The sequence below is a fragment of the Drosophila melanogaster genome, chromosome 3R (genome assembly GCF_000001215.4).
Source record: "Drosophila melanogaster chromosome 3R".
Taxonomy (NCBI): Eukaryota; Metazoa; Arthropoda; class Insecta; order Diptera; family Drosophilidae; genus Drosophila; species Drosophila melanogaster.
The window spans coordinates 6,961,500-6,989,074 of NT_033777.3; the positions used below are offsets into that span (position 1 = coordinate 6,961,500).

The following is a 27,575-nucleotide window of genomic DNA, read 5'->3' on the forward strand; positions in this document are numbered from 1 at the left end:
GCTCAGAATCATTTATCACATATTGAATTAGCTATATTTGAGAATTTATTGTTAACAACACTGCCTCCGTTTCGTCTGCGACTCGCCTGCAATTTCCTTTAGCGCAGAATATCCAACGAAAGCGGAGCGAAAAGTTTTTGCGAAAAACGTTAAACGCAATTGTCCGTCCGTCCGTTCGTCCGTCCGCCCCATTGTATCTGTCTCCCTCGCGCTCCGTCCGTCTCTGTCTTCCCTGACTGTCTGTCTGCCTGGCCTCGTTCATCCTTCCGCTTACCGCCGCCCGATTCCCGACTCCCGCTTCCCACAGCAACCATCCCACTTCCCGCTTCCCAGTGCCCGCCCCTCGGGCAGTTTAGTATATAACAAGTCAGCGTCAGCTGCTCCTTTCCGCTCCGTTCCGCCCGCTACAGTTGCTATGAGCAGGGCTTCAGCTATAGCTACTGCTGCCACTTTGTCGGCTGCCTCGAATACTTCCATGTTCATTTTACAAGTAAAACGGAAATGACAGTTCCGCAGCGACTCGAACATCTTTCGCTACTCCGCTTCTCACGTCTGGTTTCTCCGGTTCTCGGGTTCCCCGACACCCCGATTCCCCTATACTCCGCCACTCCGCCACTCCGCTACTCCGCTTCCTGACTCCCCCGATTCTGCGCTCCACTCGACTGCTCGGCCGCGGAAAGTGAAAGAAACCTTTCTCGCATAATAGTCTGTCAAAGTGCTCCAGTTGCTCCTGTGACGCGCAGCTCGCCACTCTGGAGCACTTAGCACTTGACAATCCGCAGAAGGAATGGATACAGATACGGAAGTAAGCGGCGAGATGGGAAAGTATATGCAAAGGTAAATCCAAGGATCGATGGGATTCTAATGAATTTATTTATTTGGCATATATTTCGAATTTCAATAATATAGTGGCTTCTCTATCCATTCAAATTTCTCGCTCACCAAACTAGCAGTAACCTAGAAGTATGCAGCGATATTTATTTGAAACATAGACCAACAGCTATGAAAACTTTAAGCTAATTTTCCATTACCGCACCACTGGATTTACTCGAACTAATTTTCTAATTATGAGTCTAGGGCACAGAAATCATGTCAGCTTTCTCGCTCGCTCTCTCGCTGAGTGATTTATGGCTGCTGCTGGAAAAATGTCAAAATATTTGTTGACCAGTCTCTCCCCTCGCAAAGATTTTCCCCCGCCAGCTTACACAGACTTGCCTACGCAATATCGAACTTATCCAAATCACTTGGCAAAGTTTGTCCTCTTCTCTGTGCCTCCTCCCTCCCCCCTCCCTCGTAATCATACTCCTGCTATTGTTTGTTGTGAATTTGATTTATTTATTTATTGTTGGCTCTCGTTTTGTATTCGCTAATCGCCAGTGGAGCGACTGATTAGCGTAATTTTCCGGCTGCTGAGCGTTTGGATTGCTGCCTTCGATATTAATACGAAAGTTTGGGGCTCTTTTTTTTGGCATTATTATTCTGAAAACTTCGCTGACTCCAAATGCGATGCCCCCATTCATATATATAAAGTTCGAGTGGGAGATGCAGAGTATAACAATTCTATAAATCGAATATCCATTTAGGAGCTATAGAAATAAAAGCTATACATTAGTATTTTGCTTAAGAATTTTTGTTGTTATGTTGTCTGTGCATCCACGCTTAAAAGAATACGGAACACATCTGCAGTTTTTAAGATCCCCCACAAATTGTGTCCCCTATAAATGTGCCCACTGGTACACACGCATCTCTCATTTTTCCGCCACTGAAAGACACCCACACATGTTGCTTCATTTTGCTAAGCCGCTCTGCTTCGTGCGAGCGAGATGGCGAAGCTAACGAGTGAGACGCAAAATGAGCTAGTGGGTATTCTTATGTGCTGAGCGATATCCAGAGGTCGGAAGAAAAAAAAAATTATTTTGGGGCATCGGCGATGCGATGTCAACTTCCAAGTAATTTGCAAGAGCCTTACACTTTTTCTGTTTCTGTAGTTTTGCGACTTTGATTTATGTGGTATCGTCAAAAAACAAATACGACATAGGGAGGGGCATGCATACATATGTGACTCAAGTCTTGCCCTAATAAGGGGCGTGGCATCTCATCTGAGTGTGAAGGTCAAACTTGTTACCCGCCGAGAAAACAATTTTCTATTTCCGCAGTCGCAGTTTCGGTTTTGTGACACATGCAAAAGGGAAAAAGGCGAAAAAAAAAGGAAAAATAAAAGGTGACAGCCCAAAAGCTCCACAAAACTATGAATAAAGTCGCAGGCACACACGAATAAAAGTGGCGAAGAAAACGTAGAAGCGGAGATGAAACAAAAGTCCGTGTTATTCTACCGAAAGAGTCAAAAAGTCAACTTCACATGCCCGAAAAGTCGCACAAAAATAATCCCACAAAGTTTTTGCGCTCAAAAACATGAAAACGTTCAACACAATGACAATGACAGGGGCTGCGGGGCGGGGGGCTGCCAGAGGGGGCGGCTTACTAGGGATGAGTGAAAGAGAACGCAGACGTTGATCACAAAAAGGAAAATGTCAAAGTTCTTCTTTTGCGGTCTCCGAGGTTCTTTAAATGTTCTGGGTAACAATTTTTGTTCAGTTCCTTCGACTTCTGTTTTTTTTTTTTTTCTTTTGGGGTTAAGCCTTTTTATTCTTGGAACCAGCGACACGGGAATTTCGCACCGAGGAAGGCGACTTTGGTCTGGAGTACAGTGGATGCTCAGATATTCTATCTTTCAATATCCTGATCATTTTAAAACATTTGCTCAATATGAATCATATAATCATACGCCACTCTGCATTAACTTGAAATTTAATAACTTAAGTTTCGTTCTTTTATCTTTAATTTGCAATACCTGAATGTCTAATATCAAGTAGTATGCTAAAATACGATTTAAATGATGATGCATTTTATTTTGCGTTGACTTATTGTTTATTTAAACTTGATTCTCCCATCTTTCTGCCATTTTTTCCAAATTTTGTTAAATTCCTGCTGGAACTGGTCCCCCTCTCACCTGATACACTTCTCTTTCAGCTTGTCACGCTTCTGTTAACATGAAAAGGAAGTGCACGTCAAAGCTTAGACACAAACTACGAAGCGTAAAGGTGCAAGTGAAGCCAAAATAACAACATTCATTGCGATTGCCACCCAGCGAAGGATAGAAGAGCCCCAACCCACGGAGAAGTAGCGCAGCAGCAGTAATAACAATGGATTAAAGGGCATCCGTAGCCAGCAATGCGTGCCAGCGAGAATTTGTTGAGCAATTTCGCCAGAGAAAACCGAACGAGAAAAAAGCGCGGCTTGCATAAATGAATAAATGACTGGCAAACGAAAAGGGAAAACTAAGTGGAAAGCAGGGGGTGGCAGGGGGTGGCAGGCGGCGAACGCGAAAGCACAAATTACTAACAATTAAATGGCGAACAAAGTAAGCCAAGCTAAGCCAAGCCGCAATTATCACATCACTGGCTAACTGAAGACCCCTGGAAATCCCCCGAAAGCCCAACAAAAGCATACAAATAAGAAGAGGGGGAGCCAACTCTAATTTATGAACTGATGGCGAAGAAGGAGGCGATGCACAGTGGAATTTCGCTATTTATCCGCTCTTTTTCACTGTAGCATTTTCACTTTGCTTTCAAACCGTCTTCAAGGTGAACAGCGATTTGTAAAGATGCAGCGATAAACAGGTAATGAAAAAGGAGAGAAGAAAGGCAGGGAACACGGCCATAAAAAAGTTGTAGGCCTAACAGGTGCTAACTGTCCGCGCGGCAAATTTCCGGGCTAGCAAGTAATAACCATAATAACCCGAGGCCTTCGGCTTTTCTCTCTTCATAAGCCACCCCTTCCTTGCAACCACTTTTTTTTTCAGCCAAATTGACAACGATCCAATTTCATAATGAAAATTTTTTCCGCTGTCAGCCTTCAATTGAATTGGTTGGATATACAACTAAGAAGCAAGAGAAAATATATATAAAAAAAAAAAACATGAACAAGGGACGGCGAAAGTTTAGCAGGCAAAAATAGTCCCAGGGAGTATATATGTATGCGTGTATTTGTATACATAACCCCCATGAAGAAATCCAGCTGACAGGGCGTAGAAAGAGAAGGGGATAGCGCCAAGAAAGAGACAGTTCGAGGGAGTTTCCCCATCTGTGTTTGTTTTTGGTCTTGATGTTCCTTTATTTTTTCTATAGTTATATCGAGTAAACGAAAAACAAAAACTTTTTTCCACTTGAGTAACTTAAGTGCCAATTCCATCCAAAAACAAAGAAAAAAATAAGAAGAACCGAGAAGACAGCTACGAAAACCAAAGCCAACCAAAGTTGAATTGAAGAAGCGCAGGAACAATATTCGGGAATTGGGGGAACGAGCGAATGGCTGTGCATTAAATTGATGTGAGAATCGATTGAAAGCCAAATGAAAGGCTGCTTAATGAATTCCAATCGAAAAATTAATGTGCGCCATGGGAAGGCATTTAAATAGCCATAAATACTGCACTTGTTGAGGTAATACGCATGGCCAAATATCGTTTTATATTATACGTAAAATCAAATAGAAAAGCAAAGTTTACAATAACAGCAGTAAAAAGCGTAATTTCACGTTGATTAATATGAAATAAATAAATTCTATTATTTCTTCATTGTCATAAATCGTTTGGTACGGACTTTTTCGACTTTTGTAGCTTTAAACAATACGGTTAATATTGAGATGTATCCTTATAGCGCCTATAAAAATATATTCATTTATTCATGTAAATTAAATATAAATGTTCAGTAAGAAATTTTATATACAAATAATATGTATGAACAGAACGCAAGGATTAAACGAAGTTATTATGAAACATTATCATGCATTAAAATCTTGAATGTCGTACGCAAATTTTAAAATTCATCAATTTATGTAGGTTTGGGTTTGGCCATCAAATTAACTATGAAATAGTCGGTATTGCAAATCCTTTTTTTTTTTTGCTTTGCCGTCGGTAATTTAATATTAGTATTTGTTGTAATGCAACAGAAAATTAAATTACGTAGAATGTAAAATCCAAACTGATTTCGAAGCGGAAAATAAATTATGAATTTGATGAGCTCGAAAACTGAAGTCGACATTTAATTGTTATTCCAAAAATAAAATGGGTACACAATCACACTCGCACAGAGGCACACAAGCACACCACAAATACAACAATAGAAAGATGATGAGTCGGCCATGATTTGCCGACGGCAATTTCCAAACATCCTCGATTTCAACCATTGCGGTGCGGAGCTCAAAGTGAAGAATTCGAGTGGCGGATGCCAAATGGCGAACGCAGAACTGAAGTCCCACCCCTGTGTTGAAAAACTGGAATTGACAACAGCTGCGCTAAGAGAGTCCTCTCTTAAATTATCCTGCTTCTCTCTTAAAGGCATCTGTTTGGCGCCAAAAATAAAAATGTAGCTGCTCTCACTGGAAGTGAAGAGAAAGCAAATGTCAGAGCGGAAAATTGAAATTTTGACTTTGTTTCCTTGCCTTTGTGTTTTTGCCTCACTAGTTCATTCCTTTTTTTTTATCGGAATTTAATTCCATTGCCAAATTGAACGATACCGATAACTGCCTTCGGCTGACTCGCATATTGATCGAGTGTTTTGATATTAACATAAATTCTCAGCTGCCGTATTTGTGGCACGCAACATAAAACTTTCGATCATTTAAGGCAACCGACAAGAATTAGATTTGGCTTTGGTTATTTTCGTCTATTTAGCCCATTCGCACGTTTGACCCCCTTCAAGGCAATCGCTTTTGGCCAAACAATGGTAACGGGCTTGGACCAACAATTGAATTTAATTCGCAACACTGCAAGAAAACATTGGGTGCAAAGCCAAATTATTATTTATTTTCAATTAATTTATATTTTTTTATATAGAATTTGATTTAGAATATACCATATACCATATCTGAAATCTAACTTTTAATTAGCTTCTTCCAAAGATTTATATACTACCGTCCCTGATGACTTAAATTATTTCATTGAAATCATTGAAATAAGTCAAATGTACATATCTATATAAATAGATTCTAAGAAGTGTAAGTGTTAAGCAGTTAGTTCAGATTTACTTAGATCTGCAAAAAGTTAACTTGATAAATAATGTTTAAAACGACAGAAAACCAACGGGATTTAGACTAGTTCCTAATTTCTAATTCTACCGAAATCTTTTGAAAACCTTTCAAAGCCGATCCATGAAAGCACTCAAATCGAACTCCATATCGAAGACCTTCGCATTCCTACGCATCCGCTCCAGTATCTCAGTTTCTTATGCTGTTTCTGTCCCCTGTCAGTTGGTGAAGATATCGGTTATACATATGTGCATATGTATATAGCACCAGCCACCAACCATATCGATTTCAAATTGGAAGTCCCAACTCGCACGGCTGGCGAAACAGAAACAGAAAATAATTAAGTTCTCAAAAGATAAAAATCATGTTAGCCGCAGATCAATTAGTTGATTTTTACCATAACCCGGGCATATATCAATTTTTGCTCGCCAGCTCCATAGCCTCTTATTCTTCCTCTACTTCTTCCACTACGTGGTATGCCCGAGGTGACGCCCCCACCGCCTCCATCGCTGCCCACCTCATCCCCCTCACCGCTCCCCTAGAAAAAGTGGTCCGCTTAGTGCATAAATTTGCATATGAGAATGTCTGGAAATGCTTTTTGAAGGCTGTTGAAATGTTGCAGCAGGGGGGATCTGCGGGTTGAGGAAGTTAGGTGCTGGTTGATGGGGGGGGGGGGGTGTCGGAGGTTTCTCCGTGGATGTAGCACCTGCTTCTTAGCCTGGAGCAAGACACTCGAGTGGCCAAGAAGGAGCCTCGAATGGAGCCTGATACTGGACATGCACATGCTCGGACGTCAGTAACTCATTTATCGCTTAACTGGATTTGCCCCTCCTAACTCCCTTTGACCAGACCCACCTTTTGCACGAAAAACAATATAATAAAATATGTTGGCTTTCCTGGAACGATTAAGTCTTTTGAAAATATTACAAAATACAACTACAACTTTCGCCCACAATACTCATTTAATATCGGCTTACAGTTTTCTTCGCTCAACTTATAAGGATCCAATAATTTGAACAGCATGTTCTCACTTACAACGAAATATTTATTCATGCAATTTATAATATCAGCATTTATTTTCATTTCATTGAAAATCTTTTATTTCTTACTGTGTGCTATCCAGTTTCTGTTTCGATTTCACTGGTCTTATTTTATTTTATTTTGACAACGAATTTGCATGCGCTGGAAATTGTGTTTTGAGGCTTGTTAATTTTGACTAAAGTCGCTGCAGTTACGTGCTGCGTTCGGTTCGGTTCAGTTTTGTTCCCAATCCAAATCCCAGATCCCAAAACCCAGAGACGCGGCCCATTGCGTGACTAAACCAACCTGAGAGACTTACGCATGCGCGCGCTTACAAACGCCAATGCTGAGTTTCACAAAAAGGCAGCAAGAAATAGACTAAACTGGCAAAATCAGCAAGCAAAAAAGACTGCCAAGGAAAACAAGTAAAATGTGAAACAAGAACCAAAACAAAGTGTTCGATGTTTCCGTTTCAAATTCTGTGGAAGAAGACATTTGCCGAGGGCCCAAAGTCTCGGGGTCTGTTCCATTGTGGGACCAAACCCAAATCCAAATCCAAGCCCATGCCCAGACCCAGACCAAATGGAATGGGACAGTGGGACCTCTGGACGGAGACAATTGGCGCGCAAACAATTGTTCGGTTCGTTCTTTGGTTTTGCTTAGGTCTCTGCTCGTTGGACATACGAAAAATAAGAACAAGTTCGGTGTTTTGCTTTAAAGCACGCCTAAAGAACTTCCACCCAGTGAAGTTGGCCCAAACAGTGGATTAAATGCCAAACTATGCAGTTAAAAAAGTGTAAAACTATTAAACTTTTTTATTGCCTGTTCTTTCTTCAGCTCTGATCTATAAATGTTTGACCGATATAGCCGAATTTGTAGATATTCGAATAAATTAGGTAAATCAAATTAAGCAATCATTATATACAATAATATTCCAACCAACTAAAGAATGTCCTATGAAGGTTAAGCTCTAAAAATTCGAATTGTTTAATTGCTTTTATAGGACTTATCATTTTTTAACGTCACTAAGATATCCCCATATATTCATGTGCTAATTCTAGCCAAACAATCGCCTGCCACGCCCATCGTACCCATCTAGAAGCTCGGCCAACTGGCGATTGTGGCGCAGATAAAAGAAAGGCACTTGAGCATTACATCGGCGAAGTCAGGCAGAAGATTCGCATTGGGCTGAGCCCACAAACAGCGAAATGGGAAAAAATCGTCGGAAAGTGCAAGGGTGCAAGGGAATTAACAATTCATTTTATTGTTAAGTATGTGGTCGGTCGTGGACACAAAGGGGGAGTTCGGGGTGGGAGGGCCAGCCTCTTTTTAGACCATCTTGTTAGTCTGCGAGGTCTAGTTAATAATGCGATAATTTCGTTTTCATTCAAAGCAAATCGAAGGCAGCAACAACAAAGGCACAGGAAAGCAACAGCTACCGGATTACGAGCCATGAAAGGAATAAATAAAAATGTTTTTTTTTGTGGGTAGGGGTGCTGTGTTGCTGAGTTCTTGGCGTGTTGCAGCAACATGTTGCCCGTTTTTTTTATTTATTTCGGGATGGAGAGAAAACCTGATGCATGCGCAAAATTTAAATTATGTTGTTTTGTCGCATGTTTCGCTCTTCTTCTTCTCGCTGCGCTTTGTCGTTGTTGGGCTTTCATGTTGTTGTTGCTACTGTAGTTCTTAAAGCATTATCAATGAACAAATGAAAACGTCTTTTGTCCAGTGGAAATTGTCGTTGCTGCCGATGTTGGCATGCAACGTGCAGAGCGCTCAACATCTTCTTTAAGTCGCTGTTTTGTGTCACAGCCAACTGTCATTTGTACACCGAATCGCGGCCTCCTTCTGTCCTGCGTTCCCCGGCGATATGTTCGATTTGCATAAAATCACGGGAAGCACTTAGGATTAATAGCGAGCGCCCCGATTGTCGCGGGTTAAACATTTGTGTAGCGAAATTGATTCAATTTGGGGCCTACCTTTTGCGTTGCGGGGCTAAATTGTCCTTATCCATGTAGGTAATCCACCTTTGTTGTCCATTTACAGCTGGGCTAATCCAAAATTGCACTGCAATGGAGAGAAAAACGCTGCTTAAGTTGTTGCTTAAATCGTTTAGCAGAAAAATTATCGCCTGCGCTCAGTGGCGCCACACGTGGCTGGTAGCGGAAGCACCCATGTAAAATTTGGCTGAGAAATTTTGTGAACTTCGTTTATCTTTCAAATAATATAATTATTTTGGTTTCTTGTAAATTTCTTTAAAAAAAATTTATTGAAATATTATATTCATATTCTTAAACGTAGTTTAAGAATAAATACATGTAAACTGTTTCATAGCAAGTATCGTTAAATTTATGTATATATGTATGTGTCTGTATGTTTAATATCGACTGTGTATATTAACAATTATAAATACTTTAGTTCCCTGTAAGTATATATCCCACAGCAATTATTCCGGGTATCAGCTGAAACAAGAAGACAAAAGATTCTTTCGTTGCAAACTTTTGACATTTTCCCACCTTTTAATGTCACCCGAGTCACTCCGCATACAGAACGCAGAGAGAAAAGGAACGATCGGCAGCAAAAAGATCACTAAATGCCAAAGTGCCCAAGTAGCGAGAGAAACAAGGAAGCTGGCCATGGCCAAAAGAGCCAAAGACCAAGTGGCAGACTGTCAGGTTCAGTTTCAGTTAAAGCTAAAGTTTGGAACCCAGGCTCAGGTTCAGGCTCGACTTCGAAGCTGCTGTCATATCCTTTTGCGGTAAGCGACTGGGAGAGAGGGTTACGGGTAGGGGAAACGGATGTTTGAGCCCGCTTCTCATTCATTTGCGCCAAATGTCATTATTGTTGCTCGTTTGTTGTTTCCTCTTTTGTGGCCGCTGCTGCCTCTTTTTGTGGCATCTTCGGGTCTTTTGTAAAACTCCCTCGTTAAACAGATTATTTTCACACCCGACTTCTTGGCTTGGCTGCTGCCAATTTGGTAAGTGAATTGAATGGAATGGCCCAGACTGTGCACTGCAGCTCACTCCTTGCAGGCGTTAATAATGCGATTTCAATGCAGTTGATTGCACTGCGAATAAATTTTGTGTATTTGCATATTGCAAAATAGCCTAACAAGTGATGCAACTAAAAATATTATTAGAAATTGGTGCTGTTTAACTGGGAGGAACTTCGGTTTGTGACTGTGATATTATGTTAAACATTATTATAGATCGTCGATATATTAATTAATTTTTGATTCTTTTAAATTATTATTGTATGGCTTATTGTTAAAATTCAAATACATATTTGATCAGTGTGTACTAAACTCAACGACCTCAAAGTGCGAAGTGTTTTCCTTTTTATATTTATTTGGAGAGACCTTATGAAAGCGACAGAAGGAGTGACACATGTATGCACCTGGTTTAGAAGGTTGCGGTGCCAACAATGGGCAGGCTTCGATTTGGCTTTCCAGTCCGCTGATTGTTAATTGCGCGAAGTATGAAAAGAATTACCAGAGTTTTGGCTTCCATGGTTCCGTTTTTTAGGAATCGATGACGAAGATTAGATAAAAACATTGAATTTTGATCAAAATGTGGTCTCGAGACTCAGGCAAAACTAGAGCTAACTTGAGCTGAGACTTTTTGATGTTTTCTGATGTTTTCAAATAATGTAAAGATATGTATTGTGTATATATGATAACAATACATTTGCATACATTTATAGCCACTTTCTTTTTAAGTGCGATGCAATTTTAAAGTTTTAGCAAACCTTTTTTCAACATAATATTTTTTTGCCGAAATATTCAGTATATTGCCAAATTTCTCTTGAGCGTGCCAATGATTTTGCTGCTCCCCTTCCAATCAAAATAATTATCGAAGAAGAAAGTGATCGCAGCTGAGTTTCGGGGGGTTCCCTCCCCAATTATTTCGCACCCAAGACGACTCGAGGGTATTTTGCAAGTTGCTTGAAATTATATCTGCGGACACGCTCTGCCGCACGTAGCACTCTCGAAAAAAGCGATGGAGAAGCATATAAACCCTTGGAATTCGAAAACATTTTATGGCATTGGAGGGGCGTGGAAGACCACCTAGGCGTAACTGTACGCAAATTCATATGCATAATATTTGCGCTATTTGCGCCGTTTGTTTTGATCGCGAAAATATTTAGCGCTCGCTGCGAAATTGTTGAAAGTCACACAAGGCAGGGCCAACCCATCCAAGCTGGGTTGCGGTATCTGGGGGGGATCGGCGGACTGACACGTGAATGACAGATCAGACAACCAGCTCACGCCCAACATCACAAAACATCCATAAATATTTTTGTCATTTAGCCCCCGGCAGCGGCACTCGCTGCGATTTATGGCCGAGAGTCGTAAAAAAACCGTAAAGAGCCTTCCCCCGAACCGAGAGCATCGTAAAATTAAACAGCGAAAATAGTTTTTGGCCGCTTAAGTCGCCGCTTGTGATCGAAATACTTAATTAATTGATCGAGCGATCGATGGATCGCTGGATCTGATCGTGGGTGGGCCACCCCATCCCCAAATCGGAGTGCGTTCGTTTGATTTATGCAGACAACGCGGACACATTTAATGAGCGGCATTTGAATGCGCAGTCGCCGGTGCCCAAAACCAAATTTTGCACTTGTAGCTTAAAATAAATTCCGGAGAATTGAGAATGCACTGACTACACGCAAAGAAAAACAATTCCAATGTTTGCCAATCAGAGAGATAATGTTTCATACGGTGTCAAAATAAATAAAACTTTTCGCATTTCATAACAGGAGAAAAACTCATAGCGCCCACCAGCGGTCGGAGGCAGAACTATGGTGAAAGCTCAGGATGAAGGATATTCATTCCGGGTTCATGTCTCGACTGAAGGATAATAGTGGGAATGTGTAAGGGACCTAGTCCCTACTAAAGGATAATAGGGGTGAAAGTAAATCAGAAAGCTGGGGAAGCTGTGGAAAATTTAAAACGCCACCTATTGGCGCAATTTGGCGTGGCAACGTTTCCTCTCGTTGAGTTTTCTAAGGATAATTTGAGGCGATTTTTACAGCGTACAGTGGATCCTGAAAATCACGTTCCTCACTACGGCTCGTACTGTCTTTGTTCATATCTCAATATTATGAGATACTGTAAATGCCTCCCCGAAACGAACCACGTTAAGTAATCCAATAATAATAAATATAAAATGCAAAGAAGCACTATAAAAATTCAAAGCAAAAGTTGAGCATGGCACTTAAACACACTATCGTCATGCAAGACAACAGATTTCTGGTTAATAAAATATATAAAAGATGTACAAAAAGGCTTGTAAATGATTTGTATCCATATTAAGAAGACCACACACCGCCACTAGATTCAGAATCAGTGACGGCGAGGAAAATGAAAAATATATATATAACAAAAGAAGCCAAAACGTGCGGCAATAAAAAGTGAAGTTCCTTTTCATTTTATGACAGAGCCGACACTTAATAAACAATAATCATCAACTCGAGGGGAGATTATCTCGATCTTTAAGTGGAACTAACTCCTCGCCCCCCATACGGACATACTTAAATATATATTTTTGGCTATATGTATGTACATATATACATACTTTCCTGACAAAAACAGCCAGTGAATCCCAGGCGTTTATCCTATATATTTTTTTTTTTGCTGTCGTTCTTGTGGCAACGAGATTTGCATTTTGATGAATTGCAGGCGAAAGATGGAGAACTGAGCTGAAGTAACCTGTAAGTCATTTTCGTGACACAATCTGGAATGGCGGAGAGGAGATTGGGGGACAAAGTGCCGCAACAACTTCTGGTCTCTGGTGTGACTTGAAATTTAAATTAACCTTTGGTTTTTGGGTTTTTTCTTTCGTTTTTTGCCTCTTCAGCGCGGGTAATTATTTTTTCATTTTGCGAAAAAAAAAATCGAGTTAGCTTTGGTTGGTTGTGAGTTATTGTGCAAATTAAAATGAACGATGTGTCGGTAAGGTCGCCTTTTGTTGTCGTAGCGCCAACGATAAAGTCCCCCCTGCGGACCCTGAACCTGAACCGCAAGTACGATGTATCTGGCATTTTTTCCTATATTTTTTTCGTGTTTCTATATCTTGTTTGGCTGTCTAGCGCGCGCATGATGTGACTATGATTCGTGTTGTTCGCTCCACGCCATGAATTTGCCCTGTCCATTGCGGTTGAGGCGATAAGAATCTTTTCCGAGTTCGCAGTCCGCAGCGGTCCAGATGAAAAGCCCGGCCAGCGAAATATTGACTAAGTGTCGGCGGAGAAGGAGGACCGTCCAACCTGACAGCGGTAAGTGATTAACTCTTTACATGACTCCATCTTCATGGTCAGCGCTTTCTGATTCAATCTAAATTCACAAGACAAAAGCGGTAATTTCGGTGTGTTTTTTTTTCTGGTTGGTGACTCAGTTTAGAGAGTGCCGTTATGTGGTAGAACTAGTTTAATCGCAGGTCAGCCATCTTTATTTATTAATTGCCCAAATGATTGAAAGCAACAGAGCTGGTTGAAAGGGAATGCAGATGGAAGAAAGCGAAAATTTAGTTGGCATAATCGATTTCCTTAAAGTTGGTATTCCACTTAAAAGAAAGTTAAGTTAAAAGTTATTATATCTATATAAGAAGCAGTTATCACATGAATTTCTTAGTATGTCATTGTTATACTTCTAAGTTTGTCCCTGTATAAAAGTGCAATAACATGTTCATTTTTGACATCAAAATCCATACTAAATTTCCTGAAATCAGTATTTAAAGTTCTTGTTGAAACTTCCGCCCGCACCATTAAGTTTTCTCTGCTCGATTTAGATTTAACTAGTAGGTTGTACCCTGCATACATTTACATTTTCCGTCGCTCTTTCTGGTTCTCTTTCTCTCAGTCTCAGTCTCACTTCAATTTCCATTTTGGGAACCAATTGAGACTTGGAATTTGCCATAAATTGCATGTGCGACAACTGTTCCTCTGTCTGTGTGTGAGTGTGTGTGGTGTCTTTCTGTGAGGGTGTGGGTGCAGTGGTGTAGGTGTGATTGAGATTGTGTGGGTGGAGTGGTGGAGTTGCGGCTACAAGCTGAAAATGCTTCTCAATGAAGCCAGTTCATTTAAGTTCAACTTATGATGCGGCAGAAATTTGCAGACAATGTTGAAAATATTTCAAACTCAATTTCGAAAGGGCGACCCCAAATGCCTAGGTGTGTGTGTGTGTGAATGTATATCTGAATGGGTGTGTGTGTGGGTGAAGCTGGAAAATATGCAAACTTGGTTTGAATTTTGAATGACCTTGGCATAGAGGAAATGGCAAAAAGCATTATTTAAACTTAACAAGGCGACAACTGGGGATAACCCCACACAGATACACATACGTACAGGGGCGGATTGTGTACCTCTATATGTGTTAGTGTGGGAGTGAGAGGTTGCTATGTTCGTACGGTTGATGGTTTCGGTTGAGTAGCAATTTGTGCCGAACTCAATCAGAGCACACGGCAACCCATTAGTCTCCCCACTCCTCTGAGAATTTTCAACCCGAAAAAGGAGGCGTGGCGTCACACACGCACACAGCACGCGCCAAGATAATAGCGCCAGAACTTAAAAAATACCCTCTTTATATTCAACAGCTTCAATGAAGTAGTAAAGACACTTTTCAGGTCAGCTTAATACTTTGACGTATGTATTTTTTAGTTGCAAATTTAGCGCATTTTATTTAAGATTCAACATATTTTACAGCTGTATTTGCTCTATACCTATAGCTCTATTGTTTTAGCCGCAGCAGTAAACACGTTTTCACGTGTGTGAGCCTCTGTGCCTGCATGTATTTTGCTAATTTACTAGACAGAAATACGCCTTTAACCCACCTAGCTCATTTATTATATAAAACACAACGGCCAAAGGGAGTCAAAGGGTGTCGAGCGGTGGCTGGGGGAGAGGGGGGGGGGTTCGGAGACAAAGGACAGGGCGACAGGTTAACTGGCGAGGCAGCTGCTGAGCCTGATTGCAGTCCTTGGCAAAAGGAAGTCGAAAAAGCCGCAGGATTCATCGGCGTCATCGTTGCGTCGTCCTCCCTTTGGGCTTTGAACCCTTTTTTTTTTTTTTGCTTAGCTCCTGCTGCTTTTGGATATACATATATGTGTATGTGCATGTGTGTTTCGAGGGTAGCTAAGTGGAAAAATCGTGTTAATTTTGGAAGGCAGCGTGGAGACGGAGATTTCGGGTATCCATTTTATATGAGTTTTTAATTACCGAAATTAGTTGGTTTCCTCTGGTCGCGCCCCTTTAAATATTTCCCTTTTTATGCTGTGTAACTGGCCACTTTTTGATTTATTGTCGTATACTAGGAGGATTTGTATATAATGTAGAATTCTTCTGGTTGAAAGATAAGTGCATATACAATATTTATAACTAATTGCCTTAAAAAAGTATTTTTAATACTTTTCATCAAAATGAAAGATTTTGCTTTAAATTTCATATTTACCAGCAGAAATAGCAGAAACAATCAAATATTTAAATGCAATTATCGAGCTTCAACACACATGAAATCAGGGCGCAGAGTATGCAAAATACGAGTGCAACCAAAAGGGGAAAAAAAGTTTTGTCAAATCAACTTCCTTCCGTTCTCGTTGCGCAGAAAATGAAAAATATCATATGAAATTAACCCTGCCGCGGGCAGGAAAGCCACCCCAACCCACGAGAACCACCCCGGCTGAAAAAAGGGTAGCTCAACGGCCAGAAGAGGGGTGGGGAGCGCGATGGCCGAGCAGACAATGTGGCAACAAATTTGTATGTAAATGTATGCAAAAGTAATTAATCATAGTCGCACATGCACGCACACTCGCTCACAAAGACACTCGGCCACTGCGGACTTTACACAGACAAGCAAGCCAAGGAAGGACTCTCCCTTACACGGATACTTATATATATATCTGAGCATGGAAATCCCGATCGTTGGCTGAGAGGTGCAAGTTGTTTAAAGGTTAACTTCATTTTTATTATATTATGACAGGACTGGGCGGGATTTCGACTTGGATTTGGGCGCGAGCTAAGTTCCTTTGTTCACTGAGTGAGTTAAACGCGGAACTAACTTATTTGACCGAAGCGCATCAAATTGTATTATACTTAAATTGAATAAACCGTATGCTGCATAAATCAGCTGAAATTTAATGGCAGTTTTAAAGCCAAGAATAAGGAAATATATATAAACAAACTCTAGTCGAAACATCAGAAGCGAACTCACATCTATATTCATCCGTCTATGATGTCTAAAAATCGTTGCATACTTTCTGGCGACCGATTATGGTAAGAAATTAGAAAATTCAATTTTTTAAAAGTTTTAAATTAAAAAAAAATGACTTGCAAAAGCAAGCGGTTTCTTCAATTCCGTTCTAGTGCCAGTTTATACTTCAAGAACCCGAGAAATTAATGAAATCCCTGCATGAATCTCTGCATATATAACTAACGTAGTGTTAAGACTATCTTTTATTAAACCCCTTTTTAACACTTTTTTTACTTTCTTGTTTTATTTATCATTTTGCACCTTCTGGATTATTTTTTTTAATTTTCCCAAAAGCCACTGAACTAAATGATTTGCGGAATCCTTATTAAGAAATACAATAGTTTAGCCTGCCCGCCACGGGTTTCATCCTCCGGGCGATCCCTTGCCCCTTTCCCAACCCAACGCTCCCTTATCCTTTCCACAAAAAGGGTCTCAAGCGGAGCTGTGTGCGTGTCCGTGGGCGATATTGAAATTTGAGACCGCAGAGGTCGACAAATCCTTTGGCCCATCGCATGACAACATGTGGCGATGCAGCAGCATCAGCAGCAGCCATTCGCCTCTTCCTTTTGCTCCTGCCAGCTTGACTGTGTGTGTGTGTGTCTGTGTGTGCATAAAACGTCTGCGGGGTTGGTTATATAACGATAACGGAGGCGGCCATGATACCGCCGCCTGATTTTGATGCTGCCGTCGCTTAGTGCGACCCAAGCGATACCGAGCAGACAATGGCGGTGGTGGAAAATTTGAGCCAAGCGACACATGTGCTACGTTTCCATGGACGGCGAGGGGGACTGAATGGATGGGGGTGGAATAGTGCCAGGAGAGGGGGTGGATCGGAGGCAAGCTGACGTTGGCGTGGTCGCTGTGTTTTGGCTTTTTTCCCTGCGCCCTTCTTTTTTCGGCCCATAAATCATCGCTGAGACGACACCGAGTTAAATTGGAACTTTTCCCATACTTGAATGGAATTGGGTGAAAATGTGAAATATTATAGTTAAACATATTGAAAAGGAGGTTTTCTAAAAGGTAGAAAACAATAAAATCGAATACATAATTTGACTTTTTAAAAATTATCAACTCAAATTATGCATTTGAATGAAGTCATTTCCCTTCACAAGGAATAGTGGGTTGAACGCAAAAAAGAAACTATAGTTAAAACCAGTTTTGGAATGCCAAAACAAAACAACACCTCTCAAAAAATACAATATTATTTTAAATATGAACGAACATATTTAGGCTCAATAAAGAACAGCATTTTTGAGATATTTTCTCCTTTTGCAGCGACCACAAATAGTGTATAATTTTCAGCATTTAATTTAAGCATGTGCGGACCATGCAACATTTCCACTCACATGCATGCAAATCAAACACACGCGGTTTGCCATCCACGATTACAATCCACCGTACAAGCCGAAAAAGCCATAATTTTCCAATTAAGCGAAAATGAGCGATTTATTTGCCATGAAATCAGTGAGAATCGCCGATAAAAATCTCTTCATTCTGTTGCACAGTTGCGCTGGCCAGCGGCCATTTGTGGGTGTGGAGAGCGGAGTGGGGAGGGTCACCGAGGTGGGAATTGCGGGGGCAAAGTGGGCAGGACCCAGGCAGACGAAAATGTGGGAGGGAAGTGGAAGCGGGTGCTGTCCCGCGCAATTGTAGCTGCCTTTTTCGCTTTGGTTGCAGAAAGTGCAATGCGAAATGTTTGCCGCCGTTGCAATTATTTATTGTGCCCACAGTTCGAGAGGTGGAGATGTGGCATTTTCAGGGAAAAGTTTGCGAAAAAAAGTCAGAGGCGTCGAAGAGAAGGGGATACCGGCTAATAGTTTGTGGCGATCAATAAGACAACCTGCTGACTCAAGCTATGCAAATATAGAGAAATATACGTATCTTCAATCACTAGCATTATATTATGAAAAGTATCTTTTATAGGTAATATATAAATAAATAAGTATAGATACTTAACCCCCCCAAAAAAATACAGGTATGCGTCTCTGTCAAATGGGTGTTTTGCAGCAGCAGCTGCTGTGGGAGGGTTCGAAATGTTGACGCTGTGGCTGCGGATGATGAGGTGGCTGTGCCTGAGCCTGAGCCACTCAGCCCCAAAAGGGGTTGGATGAGCGGGGGTCAAACAGCATAGTTTACTCTTTATTTTGTATATCCCCTCCCCGGCTCTGAGAATGCATTGCTTTTATTTATTCTTCCCCACACGCTTTCCGTTGCATCTTTTTATTTACGTCTGCAATGTGAAGTGGAAAATTGCTGAATATGCGACAGACTATACAGAAATCAGCAAAAGTGTTGCACACTTTGTGGGAAGTGCAGTACATGATAGAATCAGCTCGTTTGGAATATAAAGAAATATACACCACCAAAGTACTGCTTTAATTAAATAATAAGTAAGCACATATTACTTCTCCAAGCAGTGAATTTTTTTTTTTTAGAAAAACAAAATTAAAACTTTCAGATTAGATCCATTACAACCATTTCCATTCCATATTATGCAAGGGCTGCAACACCTCGATAAATGCTCGAGCAACAATCTGCGACTGGGAGTTAGTTGCATGTCCGAAAAGGGACATGGCTATTTAGCACCTGTGAGCCGCACTTAATTAAAAATGCAATTTTGTGTTGTTTTTTCGGCCACACGCCAACACCTTGAAGCAAGCGGAGTCTTTGATGCGAAGTAGCGTGTCCGTGGACTGACTGTGCCTCGTTTTGTTGCACTCACTGTACTTGGCATTTTGTTCTACTGACTAATTCAATTGCACGGGCAAGCAAACCCCTCGATTCCTGTGTTTCACTTTAACCCATGGAATAGCTTTGTTTATCAACAACTTTTCACTAGCTCACTCGTCTGCCACTTCCGTTTCTTTTGTTTTTGTGGAAAGGGGCAAACAAAGGGGTTGCCCAGGTGCCAAATGCAATTTGTGTTGCATTTTTAATTCATGGGAGATTCCCCTATAAAACTCGTCTGGAAAAATACCGAATTTGGTAAAGTTGATGTTGGCTGTTTCTGCTTTGTTGAAAAGTTTGTGCAGTATCAAGGATATTTGTTAATAAATGGGCACATTAAAAATATAATTGTATTTAATTTAAAAGATAAGCGTATTTCAGAGCACGGTATAGTTCACAAAATCATCTTAAAATGACTTTCAACCGTTTACTATTTTATTGGTAACCAAACAATGTGTGTGTAATTAATTATTTAATTCTTTGTTAACTTGTTAGTAGTTAAGATTCACTCTCTATATAAGGTATATATTTTGTTTAAATGCTTTTAGGGTTACATAAGATATAGTACCAATATATCTAAAGCAAAAATATTGCTCGCCATGAAAATGAATTTATCTTATTCACTGGAAATGTCAAAAAAGGTCAGTGCTCTGGCCGAGAATCCCCCCGTCTTTTGAGTGCAGCCAGTGCATTTGCATTGGCGCCAGTTGCAAAAAAATACATGGACCGGGATTGCATCGGAGTTGGGGATCGCCAATTTTTCGGACACACGCATTTCGCAGAGAGGAGTCTCCAGGTTCGAGTCCTCGGACCAGGACCAGGCCATAAATTAAACGCATTTTCCGCACACAGAAGCGCAGGGGCAGCTGGAAATGCAGAGCGGCGTGAAGTGAACTGCACACAATTTTGCATTCTCGTTTTATTTTCTGTTAATTTGGCCGTGGAAAGAAAAAAAGAGCCTGCGGAAAAATGAGGAAATGCCGAGCGCAGAATGCTGAATGCAGAAATGTATGAAAAATTAATTTTAAAAATCGTTAATTGAGTGTTTATGGCACTGCACACACAGACGAGAATATGCATTTGATGCGGAATTTTTAAGCGCATAAATATGAAAGCATATAAAACGTGAGAGATTTACGACTGCCGCCAAAGGCTTTAATTATTTTTAAAAATTATAATTACCTTTTTAAAAAGGCAAAAAAGGCGTCGCACAACTCAGCCACAAATAATGAACTGCTTGAATCAAATGTCAGTCAGCCAGTTGACTTCAATTTGCATAGGCAGCTAAATCATTTTGTCGTGTCTTTCGAGTGTTAGTGCGAATGTGCGCAAAACAAGAGCAAACAATATTTCTCACATAAATTCACACTTTAACCAATTTGCATGCAATCTGCGGGGGTGCAACAACTTTTCCCCAACTACCACCCAACCAACCTACCACTACCACCGCCCGACGTCCTCGCCGTCTGGGGGGGTGAAAACTGAAAGCTCTCCGCATTTTGCGCATGATTGTCGAGGAAATAGTGAGCTCTGCGGGGGTGGACGAATCATTTCTGCTGCATTCAGTGCGAACTTTTTGCATATTTAAATGGCTCTGGTCTGGCAGCCAGCAAACTGCACGAGTGACTGAATGAGTTTGAATGAACTCGTTGCACGGAAAAAACACAAAACCAAAACACCAGCAACTCAGCACAACACAAACCAAAACAAAACAAAACTCTTTGGCTGGGGTCCACGTTGCGGCAGAGTTTTTCACTTCCCTGTTCTCTGGACATCGTCACCAGCAACAAAATCGAGAACATTTCAACGCAACCGAAGCAGAGGGGATTTTCCGGGGGAATCGGGCAACAAATGGGGGGATATACAAACATATACATATATGCATGGGGGTGTATTTAGGAAAATATATGCACACGAATGGATGGCAACAGTGGCCTAACATTGTTAAATTGTTTTTAAATAAGCTATAAATGTTGATTGCCAAAATAACATTTAAGTGAAACAAATAAATTTTAAAAGAAATGTACAATGCTTGAGCCAAAAAGATACTAGAAATAATGATGTGCTGCTAATACTAATTTTCAAACTATATTTACAGGTGTTTATTTTTACACAAGACAAAATGAATTCATGATAATTAAATGCTTTAATGACAGCATTTATTATTTTAATATATTGTAAGCCAAACTCTTGAACTACTGTTCATGCCAAGAGCAAGAGCGTTGAATTCAACCGTTAGCTTTAGGACTTCCCCATTCGGTTACACACACATATATCCTTTTCAGGCAGGACAACCTACTAACCAAGCTAAAAAGCTCTTCCTTTTCACCCCTCTTAAGCCATTTGGGTTCAACTGCACTTTGCCATTGTACGAACTTAAATCAAAAGGTGACTAAACGAGAATTTCCTTTTTAAATTAATAAACTCGGTCGGTCGGCTGACGTTTGCTTTGGCCTAAGAATAAGTTGGTTTGGCTTAGTTTGCCGTTGGCTTTTGGCCTCTGCCCAGTTGCTTTTACTGCTGGCCCAAAGGCGGCTTAAACTTACCCGTTAGCTGCGTTCATAAATTCATTTTTGGTGGCAAAGTTTTCTGACGTGCCGTTTTTTTGTTGGGTCGCCAAAAACTTTTTCTTCTAAGCCTGCATTCGTTTATACATATATATATGTATATATGTTTAAATATATATATATTTTCGATAATTGCTTGACAAATCATTAGTTGCAGATACTTGGGAACGGAACTCACCTGAAACGAGGGCAGATAAAAGCAATGATTTATTAATTATAATTTTTAAACAAACTATTGATTTATGCAAAAATAATGAACTGCCCAATTTATGACTCTGGTTGGTCAATTAATCAAATACAATCTATGGGTAATTAAAATTGCACCAATATTAATGCATTTCAAATATTAATAACAATCGAGTGTTAATTAACATTTTTAAACACTTATGAAACTAAATTTTGTTGTGAAATAATTTTTTCATACTCATCAAAATCAAATGTTATATATCTATATTTCTATTTTTCTATCTAACTAATATATTTATTTGCTGCATTTAAATATTAAAAATATATATGAAAATATCTCTTTATAAAATTGCGATTTTTCTCAAAGACAAGAACTAAGTCTACATGTATTCCTTTCCTTTCGTCGCAACATTTGCAGTTCGGTTTAACCACCCCAATCAGATGGACGTAGATTGTTGGCCAGGATACGGGCCAGCAGGACCACACACTCGCCTGCCAGCTGATAAATATCACCCTCTGCGAAAGAGACGGACAGATGGGCCAGAAAGAGAGGGCGCTGTGGCCTCGGTAGGGCGCTTCCAAGGAATGCCAAACGGAATGCTGCTGAAGTCAACCCGAGGGCAGTGCACATGTCCTGGGCCCAAGTGTTTTAATTATAAAAATGAGATATCGCAGAACTGCTGCGCAGACATCTTCGATATAGCTGGGTGTCCTCGAACCCTCGGCATAGTTGGCCAAACTATGCGAAACGCGTGGCAGTTGCACGAGCCTTCTGTTTGCCCACGAGGGAAGCAAAAAAAGCAGCCGGGAAAACAGCCGGAAGGAAGCGCATGTTGACTGAGTCCTCGTCCTCATTTTCTGACTCCTTACTATCCCCATTCCCGGACTTATCGGGCCCAAAAGCAGCCAATCTTATCACAGACAATTTGAATGCAAAGCCCGCCATGGAGGGTTAGGGTTCCAAATGGAAGGACTGTTCGCGGAACTTCTAACTCCATCCAGCACATGGTATTTACCCATTCATGCATTGAACTTGCATGGGATATTTGATAGCCCCTTGCAGATAATATTGTAGTTCACGCAGAAAAATATCTAGTATACTTAAAAAAGGTTTTATATCTTGTGAAATAAGTACATATAAACCACAAATCGCCGACTATACATGTCATGATTTCGTGCCTCAAATAATTTATGGTCCTCACAAAGATCTCATCTCGGAAGCCTTGTTAGTTCTAGCCCAAGAACTCATCGCTTTGTAAACTAAAATTAATTCTCAAAAGAAAATAAATTTAAATGAAGTTCGCAACTTTGGGGTGACGCCATTTGAATAATGACGAAAATCACAAAAGTTGAATCGCAGGACTCGGGCGAAAAGTCACCGAAAAGTAGGCAAAACGGAAGCCATAAATGAAATTAAAACAAAGAGTGGGGGCGCCAGGGTGGACCCAAAGTTCAGGGTGGTTCTTTGGATGGATATGGCCGTGGCCGTGGTATTTGCTGGTTCTCTAAGGACTGAAAATTAGGGTCACTGGGTGTGTGTCGCTCATTTTTTTCCAAGAAGGTTTTTTTTTTTTTTGGGGAAAACATTGCGTAATACAAACGGACAAACGACGGGAGGGGAGTGTGGGGATATAGCCAGAGATAGGGAAAAGCCAAAATATCTAGACCGAAAATTTGTTACCAAGTGGCAAATGTTGCTTCGCTTGTTGGTTTTATTTTCCCTCTTATTTTGCTTGTTTTTATTCTGCGGCGCCCATTTTTTCCATTTTCTGCCGCGGCGTTGACCAAAAAAGTTGAAAAAAGTTTCCGCCTTTTTGCCAGTCCGATATATAAATATATATATTCTTTGTTCGGACCCATTCCGTTGGCCGTATATATATATGTCATTCTCTGAGCAACTTTTGTTGTTTGTTTTTGGTTTTTGTTTTATTTGACTGCCCGCTGTTTTTGCCATTTTTTATATTACCACGCCGTTTATCATTTCCCTCGGCCAAAACACACTTCCCCACCAACTGTCCCGCCCGCACAAAGGCTCCCACTCCTTTCTCTATGTATTTGCATATTTGGAGCATTTTTGGCATTATTTACCCAGACTTCAGCAGGTAAATAAGACGATTCTCATGCGACTTTAATTTAATTTATTAAAAGGAACGCATAAGCTCGACTCTGGCAGCGATTTTCCCGGTGATTTTCCCGGTGGGCGGTGCGTGCCAGCCTTCAGTTTGCCACTCCCCCAGCAACTCCGCCCACTCAACCACCCAGCTAATGGAAATTCTTGCTGCCACTGAAAATGAAACCCAAGCAGCGAAAATGCCTTCAGACTGCGTTTTGTTTTCGTGTTGGATTTACTTCGCTCTTGACATTTCCTGCTGCCAGCTACCAGAATCGGGCCTCCTGACTCCGGATCCGGCTCTGCTCCTTGCTTTTCCTCGGCTCCAACCTCTCTGCGTGTTTGCATTTGACACATTTAATTCCTGGTCCCGCTCCATAGCCCCCAAGACCCACTCCCCCTTCGACTCGGCGCCTGACGCTGACATGATTTATTAATTATGAGCCAAAACATGAAACGAACTTGAGCTCTTAATATTCGACCTTTAAGCGAAGGTTTTTCACAGAAGACATGGTGAACGGGAGTATCTTGAATTAATATTCGGTTGGAAGTTATATTCGATTATCGCAAGTTTTCATTAAAATTGTATCAAAATCAAAAACCTCGACAAAAATTTAATATGAACCATACATACAAATCTTTTATAAGAAAATCGTTTAGGATCACAATAGATATATGCTAATGCCCATGACGGTTTTTAATCAAAACCCATTAGGCATAAGTAAGGAAAACATACGTATTTTTATTTTCACATTTTCATCGACTAATGAAAAACAAGAGACCCGGCGGCCAACAGAAGAGCCCGACGACGAAGAAGAATGTTTTATTTTCGAAAAAATTAAATTTTGTAGAAAAACAACAAGGAGGCGAAGCCACGGAAAACGAGGGGGGATCAAACCGATTCAGCATAGAAAACAACTTTTTGGCGCTGCACGCGGAACGCGCCAAGCGAGATAGATGGATGGCTCTGGTGCCAAGATTTATGGTTGATCAAGAATTTCCCGTACGCTGCATGCGTTTGCGTTTTCCAACCCAAAAACTCCACCTTCCTCTTATTTTTAGATTTCCTTTTCGTTTCGGCTTTCAGTGCGATGCACCCATCTCAGTCAGCATCTTCGTGTGTTTTCCCATTTCCCCAATTGCATCTAAGCCGGGTGCGAAGAAGAGAAATGTCTCTTGGGTGTATTCATAACATGGCCGCGCCATAAATATGCCTCTTTTCCTACAAGACATCCGATGTCGGTGCAACGGGCCGCGGCCAATCGAAAATAGGAAAACAGGAACGTTGGAGCGGAGGAAAATCAGAAAACTGGGCGTACGCCCGTCGACGCCTTGACGGATTGGACGGATGTAGCCGGCAGATGCAGATGTAGTTGCCGAGATTCAAAGATGCAGATGGGGACGCACTGCATCAAGTGGCGATCGCTGGCAATCAAGTTGCAGGCGAGAGTGTGCGCCTGGTTAATTGAGAAACTTGTTTCACTTGGCCGCAGCCGTTTCACGGCCTGCACACGGCCAACGAAAATAGTAAAACTCGTTGTCGCCAAAGCTGGAAGACAGTGGATAGGATCCATATAGTTTTTGGCCCATGATTTTTCAAAAGAAATTAATATGATAGGAAACACTGATAAACGGATTGAAAGTATTGGGGAATAAGAATATTGGTCTAGTTACAATTTTAATTTGAGATATAATATAGAATATTTTTGGCTATGTTTTAATCTTTTTGCCACCCAATTATCTTTAATCTATGTTCATAGCTTAAAGAACTTTTAATTGTTCAATTTTATATCATTTATTTTATAATATGCAATGCATTGAAATGCAAAACAACCAAAAACAATTGAATATAATTTCACTTAACGCATGTTAAATGGTTTTTTTCTGCAGATATGCTATTTTCAATTTTGATACATTTTATATTGTATTTCCGTAGCTCTGGAGAGGCGAGACTTTCCCCAGTCGAGTCTTCATAAATCACATATTAAAAGACCCAAAACAGACGATAAATTAAATATTTTCCAAGCTTGCAGTAATTGGTTATCGAGATTTATATATTCTCGTTTAAGTGCACTTTTTATCCCATGGTGCAATGGGCATAATCTTGGTGCTTGTCTTGTGTCGCAGGAAGTGTTAAGCGGAATGTTTTAATAGCCGCTCAGCCATTGAGGGCTCGTCGCGTCCTTTGGCACACACATGTATGCAAATTACAAGAACTAAGCTAATAACACGTTCCCCAGACATCTGAAGTGGGACGCAGAAGGGCGGAGGAGCCGAGATATTTTAGTTCTCAAGTGCCAAGGAAACGGGTTCGATGCAATGTCTCAATTTGAGCTCATGGGATTGGGGATTGCGGATTGTGATTGGGGATCACCACCTACAGATTCGAGATCCTCCTTTTTGTGTGGCGTAGTGAAATTCATAAAAATGCAAATAAATAAAATTGAAATTTAAAGTTGTTGTGCAACAAAGTCGAAAGGTGGTAAATCAGGTGACAGAAATTAATTGAGTTATTCAACATTGGAAGCATCGGATATCAGACACCTGCGTGAGTGTGTAGATACTTGTCGTCGGTGTTGTTGTTGGCGGAGTCCCCAGATCCGGCTGAAGCCGCACCTCACACAAAAACAAAATAAATAAAACGGCCAGAGAATCGGCCAGAAGAAACCGAAGCCGAAGACACTTTGCCAAGATTTGCTTCACTACACTTTTTCACGTCCTTTTCCCATTTCCGCGGCTTGTCGCTGGCTGATTTTGGATTAATTTGTTCTGCAGTCAAGTAAATCCCCCACGCCCGTCTGCATTGCAGGCCCATTGCGTCACAAAAGGTATAAACGCCGAGGGCACGGAACAAAATCCTCGAAAAAGTGAAGTATATTTGGTGAAGTAAAGACGACAGTCACCTCTACCTGGCCGTTCTGGTTGCGATTTTGCGACTGTGCGGCAGGTTTTCGCCTTACGTTTTTCGATTTTTTCCTTTTTGTTTGTTTTTTTTTGGCTTTTTGCAACGGAATGATATATGAAGTATCTCATGGTATGACATTAACAGCACACACGAACATGTAGTTTTGTTATTTATTGAGTTTTCAGATATTTTGAAGGCATTAACATTGAAACAAATTATTATGATTATAAGATTTATGGCGGCCAGCCAGCGAAAACACACGAATAATCATCTCAGATGCAGATACCAGAAACCGCCGAAAGAGACGACACCGCCGAATGGAAAGAGAGAGAGAGAGAGAGGGAACAGAACATATCTCATTTGAATGAAACGCATCGCCGTCCCCACCGGAAAACACCTTTGCACGAACCTCCTTGTGCCACATGCAGTTCTATCTTATCTGCCTCATTCTGTCGCCTGCCCATCGCTTTTGCAATTTGATGGATTGGAGAGCATTTCGTGGGTTCTGCGAGTATGTTACACTTCATCATCCCACTTTTTGAGATAATTCTCATTTTTCTTGAAAGAAAAAATATTTTTGTAAAAGAACCAATAAAGTACCTCTATCTATAAGTAGTATAAAATAGGAAACATATTTCTAATGTTTAATATTTTTTTTTTAAATAAATCTGCTTCTTTAATAGAAACTATAAACTTCTCAAATTCTACTCACTCCAATAAAAACCAAATGAA

General features: G+C 40.7%; 1 protein-coding gene across 5 annotated transcripts in view; it reads right to left on the minus strand.

The window, feature by feature from the left end:
* The window catches only part of Antp (Antennapedia), a 102,976-nt gene that overhangs the window by 65,247 nt on the left and 10,154 nt on the right, over positions 1-27,575 (minus strand). For all 5 annotated transcript variants that reach the window (NM_206451.1, NM_206450.1, NM_206449.1 and 2 more), the window contains 1 exon segment: positions 9,084-9,171. The gene's annotated coding sequence lies outside the window, so the exon portion shown is untranslated.